The following is an 18996-nucleotide window of genomic DNA, read 5'->3' as shown; positions in this document are numbered from 1 at the left end:
CTCTTATACTCCTCATCTCCCTTAATTTCTACAGGTTTTGAATACTATATCTTTATTGAATCTTATTAGAAAGAAATGCGTTTTATATTGCAGTTCATTAATCGACATTATTTAATCATATGATAAAAACATATTCGAATTAAATAAATCGACAATCCAATAGTTTATCTGGCTAAGCCTTTTTCATTGCATATGGTCGAAATTCTTGGAAGGTTGGATACAACAGTAAATAAAGGGCATATGAAGCCCTGTAGCATTCCAAGAAAACAAGATCGCGTTTTTGTTCTCAATCTGATCAACAAACTTAATTCACGACACATTATTTTAAATCCTTATTTACACTAACATACTTTGTCAAATAAGAGATTTTAAGTTAAACACTTAAAACGCTTTACTGAGATATTATAAGTTTCTTAGTGTTAGGTAGACTCAACCTAGTCTTGTTATATTTTCAAATAAATAAATAAAAACTATTAACCCTCCAAAATGTATATTTTTTACATAAAATAATTTTTATCGTTATTTTATTCTATAATTAGAAAAAAGCAATTTTATTCGCAGAATTCCTTAAAGACTCCGTTTTATTCGACTTTTATAACGAATGACACAATATAAATATTGATATTCCTTGAGATTACAGTTGCTTACAACTTAAATCTGAAATCTTTTTTTAACAGACAGAAAAATAATATTTTTAATTATTCTTTAGAAGAGAGCGATCATTTTTCCATTAGTGTGCCGGTTCCAATACAGCTTATTATTTTTGGGCGCCTAGTGTGCCACTCATTTATATGAAAAAAAAAAATTTAAACATATTAGTTTTGATTTCAAACTATAAAACCAATTTGCAGTTCTGATATTAGCTTGAATGAAATGGAAAACGAAAAAACATTTCGTTAAAATATTTCAGCTTTATATTAAGCTAAGGTATAATATCCTATATCAGTCTCACTTTATGTTAATCGATAAAATAAAATCGAGTCAAATTGTGTTAGACATATTTTAGTTTTATGTTGAAAAAAAAAGAGACGTATTATTACAATCTAAAACACATTAATTACTGCCCTTATTTTTTTTTCTCTTTAGAATCGAGAACACTTTAAAACGCTTTAACTAACTTAAATAAATCTGTACAACATTATCATATTCAAAAACTTCATATTGCGCAAATTTTCTGTTGAAAATTCGCTATTTAGTTTGTGTTATTTCGTTACATCTCGTGGCACTGGCATACTTCAAAAAAAGTCAACGTCTTTTATAACATGATTTTTCATAGTAGAGAAGGCAGAAGTCCTGGAAAATGTCATACTTTTACCCAAAATTGTTTGTAATGGCAGCTAGTTCTGGAAATGTTTTCTTTTTGAAGTGTTGTTTTCAGTTAATATAAGTAATGTATATTTCTCGCGTGCTCTGAAGGGTGTTTCAGGTTAAAATAAATTGAAAATTAACACTCATAGAAATAAAATTTTAATTTTCTTCGATGTTTTTCTTTCTTTCCCTTTTTTTAAATAAATATTCTAAAGATTTCCAGGTAAAAAAAAAAAAAAAAAACACTATGAATTGGGGGTGAATCTTTTTTTTCTATAAATACATCACAGTGTGCTCCTTTAGTTTCTTAAAAGGAAAAAAAAGCGCTTTTTTTTTCCTTTTTTTTTCTTCAAATGTGTGATGCGTATTTTGCCAGCAAGCAGGGCCGGCGAAAGGGACGTGCAAGGCGGAAGATCGCACAGAGCACCGAATTACGGGGGCTCTGAGCGAGTGCTCAGTTGAATGTTCTCAAAATTATTCATTTCCTCCTTTTTTTAAAAAAATTATATGGAGTCGAGGTAGCTCAGGGGATGGAGCGCTCATCTCTTAATGAAGTGACTCTGGCTCGAATCTCAGAGCTGGCAGATCGATACAAATTCTACTTTCGGCTCACACCAACTACATTGTTCATATAAAATATCCTCCAGGGATCACGAGTAAGAATCCCCTCGCCGTCGGATTAAGCATGAGAGATTTTCGTCGTTTCGTGTTCTCTTCTCCGTGTCTCTTTTGGCAAATACATGTAAATCCCATCAAAAAGTACTCCGCGAAGGCTAGTTTGTTTCATTGCTTGATCCAGGAGTTCCTATTTATCTTCAGGATTGAGTTCAAAATGAGAAGGCTGCGGAGTTGAACATGGATAGTCGTCAACTCAGAATCGGGTACCTGCACTCCAAGAAGAAGAAGACAATCTGTACCCACACACGTGATCGATAATATCAGTACCAGCTAATCTTAATTAGCAAAACGGCATATAAAGTTAAGTTTGTTTACATAACTTAGAATATTTATTAACGTAAAGTTAATTACCATTCGCACATCAAATTTGTCGAAATATAATTCTTCATTTCCTATTTATTTATGTTCTTTATTGTAACCGTGATATATTTTTGTTTCGTGTACATGGCAGCTTTGATGCAATATAAGTTTGTGTATGTTCTACGTGGTTTCATGCCAGTCTATGCGTTAAGTCTTTATGTAAATACGTAGTGAAAGGATTGAAATCTTTGTGAAAGAATATAGAATGTGTCACTTAAGAGGATTGATATTTGATTTACTCGAAAGAGAGTGGAAAGAACAGTTGCTAACGTAAACAAATGCAGCGTTTCAATAACCCATCAGGATCGAGGTGCCCATACTACGTCACTTGAAGGGAATCTCATTGAGTCGTCAGTTACAAAATAAAGTAAATTATTGTTTGTTTGGGAAATGCATTTATTGTTTTTTTTAATTATATATTATTAAGTCAATTTTCTTTTTGGGTAAAGTTCTCTCTATAAAAGTATCACTAAAGATGGAAAGAGCAATAGAAAACAATACTTGCCCGGATAGATCTCTTCTCTAGAAATTTATGGAAACCATTAAACAAAGTTTGAGAGATCAGTGGTTTACGCCACTATTCTCAAAAAATTATCTCAAATATTTTTCAGGAACTATTCGGTCGTTCAGATTTTCGATTTTGCCTCATGAAATTTACACTCTATAAAAAGATATAAAAATGGGTGCTGCTCGCAATTTAAATTTTCCCACTATCACTAAATAAAATAAAAATAATATGTATTATTAAAAATTATTTTTTGTGGGCAATAATCTTTGGACGCACGAGCTTTATAATTGTATGCGAAATTTTTTAATTGGCTTAAAACTTTCTCGATATATGACGAAACGTTCCCAGAGGTATAATTAACATGGTCTGAAACTTTAACGTATTTAGGGGGTCTTCTGACTAAAGTGGGTATAATATGAAAAAAACACAACTACTTCGATTTAGTAGGAACAACATATGACGCAATGCAAAACGAATGGAATTTAGTTGTTGTTTATTTAGTTATTGTTATTAGTAGTTGTTGTTATTTGTTTTAGTTGTTGTTGTTTATTTAGTTGTATTTAGTTTCAATAACTTTTCTTTATAATGCAATAAAATCTGGCGAGCAGCTATTTAAACTATCGAACACTTCGTTTGTTTATTTGTGGCTTGCAGTTAGGCTCGCAGAAAATGCCGTTCATGGGTTAAATTTAGTAGGAACAACACAACCTGTGACCTAGGCTATATTATACCCAATTATCTTTTTTCCAAACTCACCAAAATTTCTGCTATTTTGGAGGTAAGGAATCCGTCGAGAAAAAGGAATATATTTATTCAGATAAAATACGCTCTTGTGCATGATTTTGCAACTATCGTTTGTATTAACTAATTAGAGTATAAGCACCCCCTGAATCGTTGATAATCATAGTACTTGAATAATTAAATCATAAGTTATTCAAGGTGCTTAATTTTCCTCACAATATATTTTTTGGAGGGGCACCGTACACGTAAGCATATGTTGTATAGTTTCAGAGAATTCGAATTATAAGGAAGTCGTAGATTTCAAATTTAACTTCTCAGAGCCTATTCGACCGATTTCACTCAAATTTTATGTTTTGTCCTGTAAAATTACACATTTTAAAATATTCTGAAAAATTGTGTACCTTACAATTCAAACTTTGTTGGACCATTATTAATTAAAATAATTAAAAATAATAAATATTCAAAAAAATTTTTTTGCAATAAATTATATTAGTATGATCGATTTTGTAATTGAGAGCTAATTTTTTTTTAAATAGCTTAAAAATTCTAGAGCATTAAATAATACGATTTTTGGAGCGCTCTCCTGACCAAAGTATTGGGACCCTATTTCCCAGTTTTCGGTTATCCCGTATTTTGGGGGTCAAAAATGTCGAATCGGTTGAAAAAAGGATAAGCTTATTCAAAAAAAGTACGTTTTTGTGTCTGATTCCGTAACCTGAAATATCGTCTACGCTAAATAATTAGGATATTTAAGGCCATTTCCTCGAGCCATATAGATTGAGCCCTAAAACATGGAGATCCGATCAAAAGTTATTCAGGGTGGTCCGTTTTTTTTTCGCACAGTACTCATAATATAATGTGAGTTTGCTGATATAAATCTTAATATCTTAAGTTTCGGCTGATTCTTTTGGGAAATAAGAGCTTTTAAGAAACAAAACGGGAAGGTTAATTTCGAGGATAACTAGTAAAGATAGGATAATTACCAAGATATTAATAAATGTTATGTTAACAACAAGAAACATATATAAAATTTTTACGATATTTTGCATATTTTGTAATTTGATATATATTTAAAATAATTACTTAACGATTTTCCGGTAAACTGAAGTTCTTTTTCTCTACAAACATTTGCCAAAAACCGGGATCTTTTAATCATTTGATTTATTCAAACGGTTATTATTGTAGTTTCCGTTGCACGTAGATTTTTATTTATTTATTTTTGTATATAGTTTTATAAGACTTATTTAATAGCAATAATCATATCCATGCTTTCGTTTGTTAATGCATTTTATGCGAAGTCATTTTTCGTTCATTTTAAACTGCTCTTTGTAAGATTTTTTGTTACAAGTTCTCTTCATGAGAACTGTCAGTATGCACGATTTTAGACATAGTATAGCGAGTGAATAAAGTAAGAATGAAAAAAAATCAATCAGTGTAGAAAAGACGAGACAGCAATGAATTTTCGTATCATTGAAAGGCATTTTAGTGAATAAACAAAGCATTGAATTGTGTTACGGCAGGCAACAATTTTTCCTTTTATTAAATAATGTTTAAGAAGACGCTGAATGCAAATTATTACAATTATAAACGCCATTTAAAATCATCTCAGCACCGGAAACGACTTAGAGAACAAAAATTCAATGAAATTTCCCCAAATCGAGTGAAAATGGATTCAATTATACGAGTTTGAAAACACACCATTACAAATTTACAAAGCTTATTAAATACAGATGCAGATCTAAATGTGCTTTCTCATTTATATGAGTGTGGGAGAGAGAGGGGAAGGCATCCCCGAAAACTGAAACCACTTATGCTTCTCTATCAATTATTTCCACATCCCAATATTTTGTATAGCTTGTTTTTAGTTTACTTTATAAAATTAAAAACTAGAATTACGCTCTCTTTATATTTAGAATGTTAATTATTTAGTTTCAGTTTATGACAGCAAACAACTACTTTTATTCAAGTTTTAATAATATTTCTGATTTAATTTAAGAAACGTGAATAATCTAAAACTAAATGAATGTATAGTAGTATTTGGATTTAAGAATTTTAAACTGGGGCTGGGAAATGATCCTCTAAAGATGGTGAAAAAAATACAGCGGGCAAAAAAAATTTAAAATTTCTGCTCTAATTCTTATTTGTTTTGTTCATAGATATGTTACCGTGAATGAAAGAAATCAAGAGAATGTCGACTTTCACATGTCAACAATCACATAGTCGCTTTGGTAAATGTCCTAAATATTTGTTATATCCAATTTATAATTAACTTATTAGTTGATATTATTGTATTTATTCGATATTTTAATGTCCTCTGAAGATAGATTAGGAGAAACATCAGTGTTCGGAGTACCGGTTAAATGCAGACTGGGCACTTCACTAAACCTAGTATATAATTCCGATATTCACCAAAGTGACTATGTGATTGTCGACATTCACCAGAGAAAGTCAACAACTGCCCATTTCGGTTATTCACAGTAGCATATGTTTCTTAAATTTAGGGTTGATATAGTTCTGATAAAAGTATTGTAATAAAAATACAAGTATAAATTTTCTGCAGCGTTAAGACTACGCCAGCAAAACATTCAAAGAAAAAAAAATTTTGTTTTTTCATTAAAATTCAGATTCCATTCCTAAGATTGAGTTAAGGGCGTCGTTATCATTATCAACCGTGGCGCGAGAACGTTTTCCGCCAGCAAGTTTTTATTCAAACTTTCTCTGGGTTTTTTAAAGCATGTAACCAAGAAATCAATTTCTAGTCTTGACAGTTTTTATCATTTATCACAAAATCAATATTTTCAACTTGTGTGCAATTTATCTCATAATCAGTTATATCTTGAACGTCAGAAAAGAGATAAGTTCTTGAAAAGTAACAGGTTTATCTCGTTGACAGAAAATAAAAGAACTTGAGTTGTATTTCGATAATAATTTAACAAAAAAGTGACTTTTTTTCGAAGTTATAAATTTTTCATGTTTAAATGCGATGCAAAAATTATTTCAATACATAAATCCGGTGATATCAAACTCTTTAAAAAACTATTGCCCAATTTCAATCTTCTATTATTTTAAATTTTGGAATCAGTTGTACATTCCAAAATGTATAAATTTTTGTTCAAAAAAGTTGATATCTTCTAATCTGTTCGGTTTTCTACCGGAGCAAAGTACTTACGCATGCCTGGAGTTTTCAAACTTTATTTTGGAAAGTAGTGATAATAACAAGAAAACTAATGCTAATTTTCTTTATATTTCCAAAACATTTAATAGTATAGAGGACAGAGTAATTTTACACAAACTATATTCATTCGACTAAAACATTCTGGTTTAAAAGTTAGTTACATAATAGAAAGCAATATGTTAATCTTAAAAATTTTGACTCAATATATATAAGGGATTACTTGCTCTTATTGCTGTGTGCCTTGCCTCAGGGATCAGTACACGGACCCACGGACCACGGATCAATATATATATATATATATATATATATATATATATATATATATATATATATAATGATTTTTTAGTAAATTAGTATTGAGAAAAGCATGATTGAAGAGTCCAGTTGTGCATAATCTTTTATTAAGTTGCGATGGTGAAATAGCAGTTTAACCCCTCTCCGAAGCGGGAGAGGGGGAACAGATATCCCGTCTAAGCTGACGGATTTTATTTAGCAAGATAAATAACAAAAAGCCACGCAAAATCTTGCGGTCTGCATTTTATAGGATGATTAAAAAGAGTAAAAAGTCCAGCCATATGGTTTTTTCTGTATTCTTACGCCTCATCAAATTTATTTATTACTCAAAGCAAATCGTTTAATCTTTCCTTATATGGAAGTGAAAGATCTTAAAATAACTTCTCTTTTGAAGTATTAATCTAATTATTATTCATTGGCATGTTTTTAGCCTTGAAGTCCCAAAATAGAATTTCTACCCTTATCTTTTACTAAAGATATTTAATAAAAAGGAATGAAGTTTTAATGCTTTTATTAATACAAAAGTATTTAATTTTTGTATTACATATATATATATATATGTATATATATATGAGATGTAATTCTACTAAGTTAATTTTTTTACATTGGCCAATATTTTGTTATAAAATTAGAATTTATTAATACTTCGCATAATATCGTATTCAATTGTTATTGTTATCAATAATACTCATATTATTTTATTGTATTTACGATTTTCTTATTGCAATCGTCACTGAACACAATATCTATCAGTGTAAAAATAACCATGACATTCATCGTTGTCTAGGGTTATCACGATATTATAGAATTCGATTATTATAGTTATAATAAAACTCGTGGCATTATTATAATCAGTATTTCGTTTGCAGAAATTACGATATTGCCGCTGTCGACAATGATTATATATTTGCTATTTATTCTAAGACTTATAGTATTCCCAATATGTTGTGAGAATCTTTAAAACATCGTTATCGTGACGTTTAAGAAGCAACAATATTTTAAAGCTAAGTCGCAACCGATAGTAGAAGAAAATAACTAAGAAATCAATGAAGTGAATTGGGTCCTTTTTGTATCTCTAAACTATACGTACGCTTAGGTTAGCTATTGTTGAATAAAAAAAAACTAGATATATCTATTTTAAGTTTCATAGATTAGTATAAACATATCAAACATGTTATCGCTTTTTTTCATCCATAAAGGATGCAATAAAAGATGCCGAATAATGAAGAATAATTTCTCTCATAATTATAATACATCGTTTCAAGGTTCTCTGAAGTTTCAAGGTTTCGAAATATTGATTCTTGTTGTTTCAACTGCAGGGGCGCCATCTGTACGCGTTTCCCCTGCACGGCATTCTAAAAACAATATGAACTCAACATTTTAGAGGAAGTCCTTTAATTTTTTTTTTAACTCTGTGTTTATCTTCGTGTCAAGAATAGAGAAGAAACTAGTTTCCTGAAAAAGATACACTTTATCTGATTCACCGAAAGATCAAGAAGTGCTTTATGAGGTAAGGATGATGTATTTTTTTTTTTTTAATCGTAAAACATTCAGTATGCACTAAAAATATTTTTACGTTAATTTAATTTACTTATGAAGACTATTTTAGTACTTAAATATTAAGCAATGGTATTTTTTCAATGCAGCAAATTAACAATCCAGCTGCCTGTATTTGATATATTTTATGGAGATTTTCCTCTTGGCTCTTGTTAATTCCAATTATAAAAGCGTTTATTTCTTTTAATATTCGATACCCGAAATAAAAATATGCCAAGAATCAAATTTTATTTTAATTTAAAAAATGCTAAAAGGGTGAGCGATATATATATATATATATATATCTGTGAATGACTGAATGACAGAAATTGGTGGTTGTTGACTTCCACTGTTGAATGTTGACCAATCACTTAGTCGCTTTGGTAAATGTCCGAAATATAAGAGGCCGTCTTTTTTTTTTAAAGTGAAGGCCATTTGAAAATAGAAACCAAATGAAAGAAAATATTCAATTTTCATGAAGCAAATTTATTTTTTAATTCTACGTGCGTTTTTCTTCTTTCTTTTTTCAAAATAGTTGCCAATTTTACTTAAATACTTATCAAACCTCACAACTGGATTTAGAATACCTTCTTCATAGTAACTTGCCTCCTGATCCGATATCCAAGAGGTTGCGACCGTTTTCACGTCTTCGTAATCGTTGTGCTGGTTGGCAGTAAAACGATGTTTAGAACATCGGAAAAGATGAAAATCACTTAGCACCAAATCTGGGCTGATGAGGATTGGTTCAAAAATTCTCAAACGAAGGAGTCAATAAAGGTCGGGACTGAGCTGTGGAAAGAGTCATTGTCATGGACTAGCGTCTGTCAGCATGCCAGTAGGAAGCTTCTGAAATCTGTGGGTGAATGTATGCGGCAGCAGACATGTTTTTTTACCGACTGAAAACGCATCACTGACCGTACCTCATACGCGGAAGGTGAATTTTTAAATTTGAACATTTTAAAGACACAGAACTGACAGAACAGGATACACACACACAGCTGTAACTGACAAGTGTCATCTATTAGTGTACGCAACAAAACGGACCTTCATTAAAAAACAGCCCTCGTACGCTAGGTCCAGTTAAGTGCCATTGCCCGGTATTGATATTACCCGGTATGCAATTCATAAATTTTTTTTTAAGGTCAAGTGCCACTGCCCAGCATGTATTTAACCGGTACTTCGAACACTGATCTTTCTCCTAATCGATCCTATATGTATATCGAAGAAATGTAATAACATCAACGAATAAATTAATATCTAATCGGATATAACAAATATTTCGAACGTTCAACAGAGCGACTCTGTGATTGTTGACATTCACTGGTGAAAATCGACATTCTCTTGATTCACGATAACATATAAACATTTAAAAAATACAAAAACAATTTATATATTGTTGTTTCTAAACCCCTTGGGTTAGGCCGAAAGACCACGTCAAGCAAACACTCATCCCTTACCCCCCACCCCTCCCCCAAGAGAGAGAGGGAGAGAAGCGTCTTCCGAAATAGTTTATATTATTTTACAATATTTTAATATTACTAATGAGTTGTACTTAATATTATTTACTTTATCTATATTTTTTGCTTCAAATAACATGAATTAATTTATAATACCATTATTTTGCCTGAGACTATTAAACATTTCCTTTTAATCCCGTTTGAAACACTTTTTGATTCAGTGATATTTTTCTTTAAAAAAATTATTCTTATTATTATTTTAACATTACTTTAATTCATTTATTTTGAAAAAAAAATCTGTTTGAATTTTTTTTTTTTTTTTTTTTTTTTTTTTTTTTTTTTGTAATGAAGAATAATCTTAAAGGTAATATAGTATAAAATACGAAACTATTAACATAAAAATCTAACAAAAGTGATGCATTGTCATGGGGCAAACAAATTAAATGACATGGTATGATTCGACTTAAGATACATATTTCTTTAGTTGTCAAAATTTAAAATGAATTGAAGTTATAAAGACTTAACAGCAAAATATTTTTTATTTATAATTTAAATGTATCTCGTAAAATGCTTTATTATTATTAAAATATAAATAATTCTTTGTTCCTTTTTTTTTTTTTTTTGAAACTGTGCTGTCAACACATGCAAATTAAATAATGAATTCAAAGTTGTAAAACATTATTATATAAATACATTATTTTTCACTATTACTAAAAAATCTCATTACAGAAAAACTTTTTTTAAGAGTGCTGTAACGTATTTCTCAACAACAATACAGACAAATGTGGTAATAAACAAAAACGATTTATTAAAACATAACAAAAATAAAAAAAAACACAAAAATTTTCATTCATGACTCTATAGAAGAGAGGAGAGAATCTACGACAGAGGTTCCCAAACTTTTTTTTCTCGTGAACCACTTTCAAAGTTTTACTATTTTCGGTAGACCCCCCTGCTGCTACATTTCTACTGTATTCCCATAACTCCTAAAAAATATCACCCTAAATTGGGGGAGTTACGAAGAAAAAAAAAGCAGCACATTTTCTTGTGTCCCAATTATTAAAGTAATACTTGTGGTTATACAAAATTATAAACATTAATTATTACAAAAAATCAACAATTGACAAAAAATCAACAATACAAAATAGTCATACTTTTATTGAGACGTATGTACTTGATGAATTGACAGCAAATTATCAATATTTGGCTTCAGTTTTGTAAGAAGTAATCTCAAATCTCCCCGTTCTGTGATGTTCAATCTGCTCCTTTTTTTTTTTGTTAACAGGTTGGTAACGGCACTAAAACTTCTTTCAACAAGATATGACGAGGGAAACGCTATCAAAAATTTTCTCGCAATTTCCCACAGCCCAGGTTATTTTTCAGGGATTTCTGCCTGCAGCCAAAATGTTTGAAAGCCTTTTTTAAATTTCACCTTCAGTTGATGCTGAGCTCAAGTAGCTCCTTTTGTAATAGTACATTCGCATCTTCTGTTTCATCAAATGGGGTTATGATCCATGGTGGTATTTCCATCATCAGAATATCTTCAAATCTATTTCTGAAGTCATCACGCAGGGTATTCAAATGCAAGCGGGAGCACGGGCGGCACTTTGCAAGTCTCGACATGTGGTGTACACTTGTACTATTATCTATTGTTATATTCAATTCTGTGTTTGAACTGAGTCTCGAATATTTATGAGTACCTACCTAGTGAATGATGCTACCTGCCTACGTTGATAGGTAAATCCAAGCCAAAATTTTTGTTCTTTATTATGAAAACCAGAAAATGTTTCGTGGACCCCCACTTACAACTTGTGAACCCCTTAGAGGAGTAATTTAGGTAGAGAGAACCAGTCCCCCATCCCTCGTTGCAAAGAACATCGTCACGTGATTCCTGGACGATTTTCACTCCAGTAAACCCTCTCCCCATTCTTTTCCTATGGAGGTGAATTGATGAGCTGTGTTTTTAACTATAAAATTTAAAAAAATTGGTGGTATACTGCTGTGCATTTGGATGCAACGAAAAATTCATTAAAGGAGGACCTTTTACATTTCACAAGAAAGATTTTTATTCTTTTATATTCAATTATAAACATTTATTTTCTATTTATATGTTAGCACGTCAAGTTATGGAATGAATTTAATTGGTTTTTAACTAGCAAAATAGCAATTATTTTTTTATATCTTTATTTAAATTAATAGATTATAATGTAGTTAACATTGATAGGCATTTTCATTACAATTAAATTTCATATTGATACAAATATTCTGATATTTTTACTCCTTTTCTGATAAAGCGCGTGCATCGGATTTGGCGCATTTCTTTCACGCCAATGTTTGCAAACAGATCGCTTCAATTTTCGCTCTGTAACTTTTATTGATGCATTAAAATAATTTTTTGTAATAATTTCAAGCGAATTTAATTATATATATTAAATGATTTAATTATATATTTAATACATTTCATGCAAAAAATAATTTTTTGGATCAGAACTAAAATTATCTTTTAGAAATTCCGTTATTAAATAAAATTTATAAGCCGAAGGATATATTTCTTATTATTTTATTATATAGGAAAAACTGTTTGGATATTCATATTTACTTAGGAAGCTTTATATTTATTACTGTACATTTATTATTGAAGAAAATATTAACTAGGTTATTATAGGTTCTATTATTAATAATAGGTCCTATTATTAAATAATTGTTATAGGATTATAAAAGGTGTGGCTATTTATTATTATCATTATATGTATTTAATTTTGATTTCGAGAAATAAAAAGGGAATCATTCTTTTTTTGAATATCAATTAATTTTTTTAATATAAAATTACAAGTAGCTGTCGAGAGCTATCAATGTTTCAAACAACTGGTAGACTGTATGTTCTTATATGGTATTTCGCAATACTTTTTTTTTAAAAATAAGATAAAGGGACAAATAACAAGACAAAAATTTGGTATTTTAATTTAAATACTTTCATCATGTTATGTTAACTCACTAAAATTTTAATTGTATGCATTGGTTGAAATAAATTATTATCGCTGATAACATATTTTATAATTCATGCCAGAATGTAATATAAAAAAGACATGATGTATTTTTAAGAATTAAATGTATTTCCTAACTTTGCAAATTACATTTTATTTCTTTTTCCTTATTAAAATTTACAAATTATAAAGTAATGACTTAGAAGAAAATATTTTGCATATCAAGCCAGAATGTTGTATCAAATGGATAAGATGATTTTCTTTAAACAAAGATTGACAATGAAAATATATTTCTTAGTTCAAGCCGTTATGTAATATAAAACAGAATGATAATGTATTTTTTTAACTATTTAAAATAAAATATTGATATCCAATTATTTTCTTGCTGTTCTTTAAATTCTATTGAAGGAACTAGTTATTTTTTTTTATTTAACTCTTACGACGCTTTGACAAAAATAATTAATACCTATAATCATTTGCAATTAGTTCTTTATATTTTAAATGCTTTCAAATGTATGTTCGATTCAAAAAATCATTATTTTTATTTCATTGTCTGGCAAAGCCATACTTAAATAATATGTTATAAGCTTTTATGATTAAGAAATTAAAAGTAAATAATTAAATGTAGCACACATACTATAATGTATTTTTATTTGAAAGCTTATCTTTTACAATCACGAATAAAATTGGGAAATAAAGAAAAGAGAGAAAAAAATCTTTAGGTACTCTTGAAAATATTCCTGTACGATGCGACCGCCAGCTATGAATTTTTCGCCAAAATGGAAACCCCCATCTTGGAACAAGTTTTCAGAGCCCAAACAATAGACTAGCTCTCTCTACCCTAATATCTCCTCTAAGGTGAACCCCTGTTTTCTTTTCACGTCTACGTAGACCCCCGTGTGGTCTCCTATGGACCCCTGGGGGTCCACCTGGACCACTTTGGGAACCTATGATCTACGACTTACTCACTTAAAAAATCACTGACTGACTGACTATTACGCATGCGCAGTTCGTTTCTGTTCGGTTGTGGTTAGGGAGATATCACAGTGCATGTTTTAGTAACCTAACTTGAAATATGTATTTAAAAGACAAAGCTGTTGATGTAGTTGCCATGGTACGTGGGCAAAATCATCTGGTTCCAATTTTATATCAATGAAAGCGGAAATTAAATTTGTTTAGTTAAATCCGTGTTAATAGAATAAAACGTGTCTTTCAATTAAATAGTTTTTAACTTATTTGCAACAATCTATTTATTGCCAATAAGAGAAAATTAATATTCATGGGGTTAGTGAATAAAGTAAGCAGGAGAATTGTCTCTCTCTTTTTATCAATTTTTTTTCAAAATATAATTTAGGGTTCGTATTTATCTTGACATTACACATTTTCGTGATAAAAAACATTTTGCCCTGATTTTTGTGTGGGTTCTTCATTATGTAATATAACTCTCGAGGAGACTTTTATTAGTTATTGAATTGTGCTATTCCAATAACAATCCAATCATCATTTTTGTAAAACTGTTCTTCTCCTTTGATCTCCATATTATATTATTTATAGTAAATTATACATTTTTCAGTTGGCTTTTTTTTAAAAGAAGTCTGGTAGATGTATACTATTCCAAAAAATGTCCCCACTACGAAGCTTGTATTGTCCAGTTAAATTAAACTTCAGAATTGTTTTTAAAGAAAGCTTTGTTATGCTATTACTCCTTAAAAATCTCTTTCGTACGCCTTTGGTAATTGGGATAAAGGAGAACTCTTGTAAGTATTGTTTAATTTACGATTTTAGAGACGAATTGAGGAAAACCCATGCCGAGACGACCGGACTGATAGTTCAGAAGTTATAAGGGTTTTATTTGCAAAAAAGTAAAAATTTCTGCTTGTACCAATTACGCATCTGAAATTTCCCTCTAAACAAGTGAGAAAATATTTATATTTTTATGCCAAATCGAATAAGTCTATCGGACAAATAGCTCAAAATTTGAAAGATTTTATGTATTAAAAGTATTACTTTTGACACGTACTAATGTATACACCTTATATTGCTATTCAGAAACTATCTGAACAGACAACCGGACTAATAGTTTAGAAGTTATAAGCGTTTAATGAACAAAAAGTATGATTTTGTACTTATTTACGCATCTTAGCAATACAGAGACAAGTGAGAAATTGTTTTCCCTGTATTTTTCTCTCGTTTAATCGTAAGAGACCAAATACGAATAAAAAGAGCAATTATTTAAAAAGTTAAAATGGTTGTATTTCGTATATTCTGAGCTATTTTTTGAACTGCATTTATGACGAAGAAAATCCTTAAAACTTCAAAACTCCAAATTTGCTTCATTCCATTCAGTATGAAAATTTCATCTGACTCACAAATACCCTCTAGATAGCAAAGTGTACTAAATCATGTCAAATATAACACTTTTTATACATAAACGTGATTACAACTTTTTAACTATACGTTCTGTAGTGTCAACAGTCTGTAGTGTAGTGGACACAATATCTCACTTCTGAAAAACTTCAATTCTTCCCCCTCCCAAACGAAAGGCGGAAGCATAACAGTAGAGAGAAGGGTAGGGGAGTTTCAAGGAATCATTTATAACATAACAAATTTTTTCATTCAAAAATATTTTTCGTATTTACTTTTTCGAAGAAATATTTTTTTTTCTTGGTATGATTACTGGTATAATGCTTAAACTTAACTATAACAACAGATCAAACTTTGACCCCATATTTTTTTTACAATAATCACTTATAATTATTAAAAACATATAATTTTTAAGTGTTAAACATTGTTAAAATGCTAAATGCATATATTTAAAAAAAATAAAAGTATAACAAGTAAACGCAAAAATAAAAGTAAACGCAAAGCATTTTTGCGAATACTTTTCGCAGCTTTAAGATCTGAAAAAGTCGAAACTTAAGAAGTCAGAGAAAAATTAGTGAATATGAAGTTTTGAAAACATTTAACTGAAGAAGTCATTTTAGAAATTGAAACGAGCATTAAGATGCTAATGAACGAAAAAAAAAATTATTGTCGAAACATTAAACGTTTCTATTCTGATCTTTTGTGACTCATTTTTCTTGTTGTAATACATATATTATAAATTGTATAATATTTTTTCATATGGTAGGAAAAGTATAAAGGGGAGTCAACCAACTGAAACAAATCAAATTTGTCAAGGGTATTATTCAATACTTTTAAACCGACAAAACAAAATTAAGTTTCAAATGGATCCGACAAAAAAAAATTAATTAGAAAATTTTCTGTAACTATTATGTTACTTTTTAAAATGTCACTTATTTAATTTAAAAGCTAAGCCATTTGCGAATTGACTATAAGATCAACTTAGGAGGGCTTTTGTATCAAATAATGTTGTAAGAATAACAAAATAAAATTTAAAATGTTGAAATGAATATACTGTTGCATACTACTTGCATACTTGTTCTAAAATATTTGCATTTGGAAAAAAAATATTTGTACTAAATAACTGGCATACATACCTAACAAACTAAACCAATTAAATTATTCACATTATTCTATTTAATGCAAAATTTATGCAAAGAAAATTTAATTGCATCTTACTCCTTAATATATATATATATGGGATATTTTAATGAAATAAATTCTTCAAGTCGTGTTAGAAAAAACCATCCACTTCTTTCTTATCTTAATTGTATTTAGGAAATACATGAATAACATGAGCACTTATGGATAACATGTTCTAAGAAATGACTTCCATAAGTAGACTTGAACATTAAAGAAAACTACGCTAAAATAAATAAACGAAATATCATATCTAACTTTAGAACCGATTTTCTCATACGCAATCTTTCTGAAAGGTGAACACCTCAAATATGTTAATTAATTACTGCAGACGATATTCTAAGTTACGAATAAAAACTCTTTCTCTGAATAAAGGGACCTTTTTGTGTGAACATATTATGGTTTTCGACCCCCAAAATATAGAGGATAGGTGTCCCAATAGTTACACGTTGAGAGAGCTTGGACCCCTAAGTGTTAATTTTATACTAATTGCGTATTTTCACCCTGTCTCGAGAGTTTTTTAAGCGAACTGAAATAACTTATGCAAAATTCGTTGACACAGACATAATTTCATACAAAAAATAATTTCTAATAATAATTTTTTTGTATCGATTTATTTAATAATAATCGAAAGCATTTTAAATTTTAATGTATACAAATTATGACCTCCATTTAAATTGCAATGATAAATTCAATTTAAATCTTCATCAATTCAATTCAATTTAATCTATTCATTTAAAATGGAATTTTATATGGCAAAATGCAAAATTTGAACGAAATCGGTCGAATAGTTGCCGTTAGATCGAATTTTTAAAAAAGTTAGATATTTAAAATTCTACTTCTCAGGGTCGAATCGATCGATTTCGTTCCAACGTTATATTTTGTATTATAAAATTGCATTCCTCCACACAAAACTTTGTTTACCTTTTACTATTATAAAATTAAACCATAAAAAATAATAAATTATACTTAAAATTTATTTTTTGCATGGAAATATCTCTGGATAAACGAATTTTGCAGAGTCTTTTCAGTTCGCTTAAAAGTGTCTCGAGATATGGCGAAATACGCAATAAGTAAAAAGTCGACATGAAGGAATCCAAATCTGTTGACTAAACTGTTGAGACCCTCCCCTCATATTTTGAGGATTCGAATCAGATGGAGATATTTATTCAGAGAAAGTACATATCTGATTTCGTAACTCGGCTGCTCTAACTAATTAGCGTATGTATGGTAAGGCTCTCCGAAAATTAAGATAGAGATAAAGTATGCAAAAATCCGATCACAAGATGAAAAGTTATTCAGGGTGTTCCGCTTAGGGTGTTACATAGGTTTCACAGCAATACATTCTGAAGTAAATTTTCAGTTTTGTAGGGAAAAAAATAAATTCGTGAAAGAAGTATCTTGGAATTATAATGAATCGACATTCTAATTATATGTCTCGGTTTCTTTATTGAATGCCTGTTTCACAACAACAAAAAGATGTTTAAAAAAAGGAACAAAGATTCAGTCTCATGAAATTACTCGAAAGTAGCGAAGGATATGACAAAAAGAAAAGGGGGAAAAAAAACATGAGATGAAACATTACTCAGCCTGTCTCTCAGTGAGACTACATTAAGAGATGACGACAGAGTTTTTTTTTCTTCTAATGTCTACTTTGTTGTGTTTTAAGTGAGAGTCTATGCCGGCCTTTTTGTTCTATACTGTTAACACTGTCACGAATTATTAAAGCGGTATTCATTATTGAAAAGGTAGGTGCCATATTTTCAACCTCATATTGTTTACAAAGATGCTTATCATGGCATAGTATTTTCTTAATCAATTTTTGTTTGCAGTAAAATATAGCCCTATGAAGACATTAATAATTGCCTGTGCAATAATCATGTGTGTGTGCCCCTCTTCACAACTATTTTGTTATATTTTAGATTTTACCTAGGCGAAGCTTACTGGTGTTTAACTTTAAAGCAACATTAAAACAATTTTTGATGAAGGAATTACTTATTTAACTAATGTTATTTGAACGGTACAGGAAACGAAAGAAATAAAAACAAAAACATGACCACCGAAGCCGACGTCTTCAGGGGGTACCGGCCTCGGTAGCCATTAAAAACAAAACCATTTCTAATTGAGGGAGAAGCAAATGCTTAAAATATCTCCCTCAGTACCCCGATGGTTTTGTATAGAGGTCCAGGAAAAACAAGATACATTCAAAATAATTTTCAAATAAAGAAAGAAAATCAATCAAAATCATCAGAAAAACAAAAACTCACTAAGCCACAGGTCAAGCGTCAAACTTCAAAAGCAAGTAGAGGAAAAGAAAACACTAAAAACTGAAAAACCAACGCCCCCTATTATAATGGGCAGTAGAGGTTTAAAATGAAATGGAAAAGGTCAGGAGAAAGAAATACGTAGACA

The 18996-nt window shown here is 29.9% G+C and overlaps 1 protein-coding gene across 5 annotated transcripts in view; it reads left to right on the top strand.

Moving 5' to 3' along the window:
• Positions 1 to 8256: 8256 nt before the first annotated feature.
• The window catches only part of LOC107443542 (cytochrome P450 2J1), a 39290-nt gene continuing 28550 nt past the window's right edge, over positions 8257 to 18996 (top strand). For 2 of the 5 annotated variants that reach the window (XR_015434490.1, XM_087165299.1), the window contains exons 1-2: positions 8257 to 8574; positions 14827 to 14955. The gene's annotated coding sequence lies outside the window, so the exon portion shown is untranslated. Of the gene's footprint in view, positions 8575 to 14824; positions 14956 to 18996 lie in introns of those variants that run through there. The other 3 variants (XM_043050086.3, XM_016057472.5, XM_087165300.1) reach the window with 3 other exon arrangements.

The sequence above is a fragment of the Parasteatoda tepidariorum genome, chromosome 6 (assembly GCF_982258835.1).
Source record: "Parasteatoda tepidariorum strain Cologne lab strain chromosome 6, Ptep-v5.0, whole genome shotgun sequence".
NCBI classification, from domain to species: Eukaryota; Metazoa; Arthropoda; class Arachnida; order Araneae; family Theridiidae; genus Parasteatoda; species Parasteatoda tepidariorum.
The sequence above is the reverse complement of the archived record's forward strand: the minus strand, read 5'-3'. Positions and strand labels throughout refer to the sequence as shown.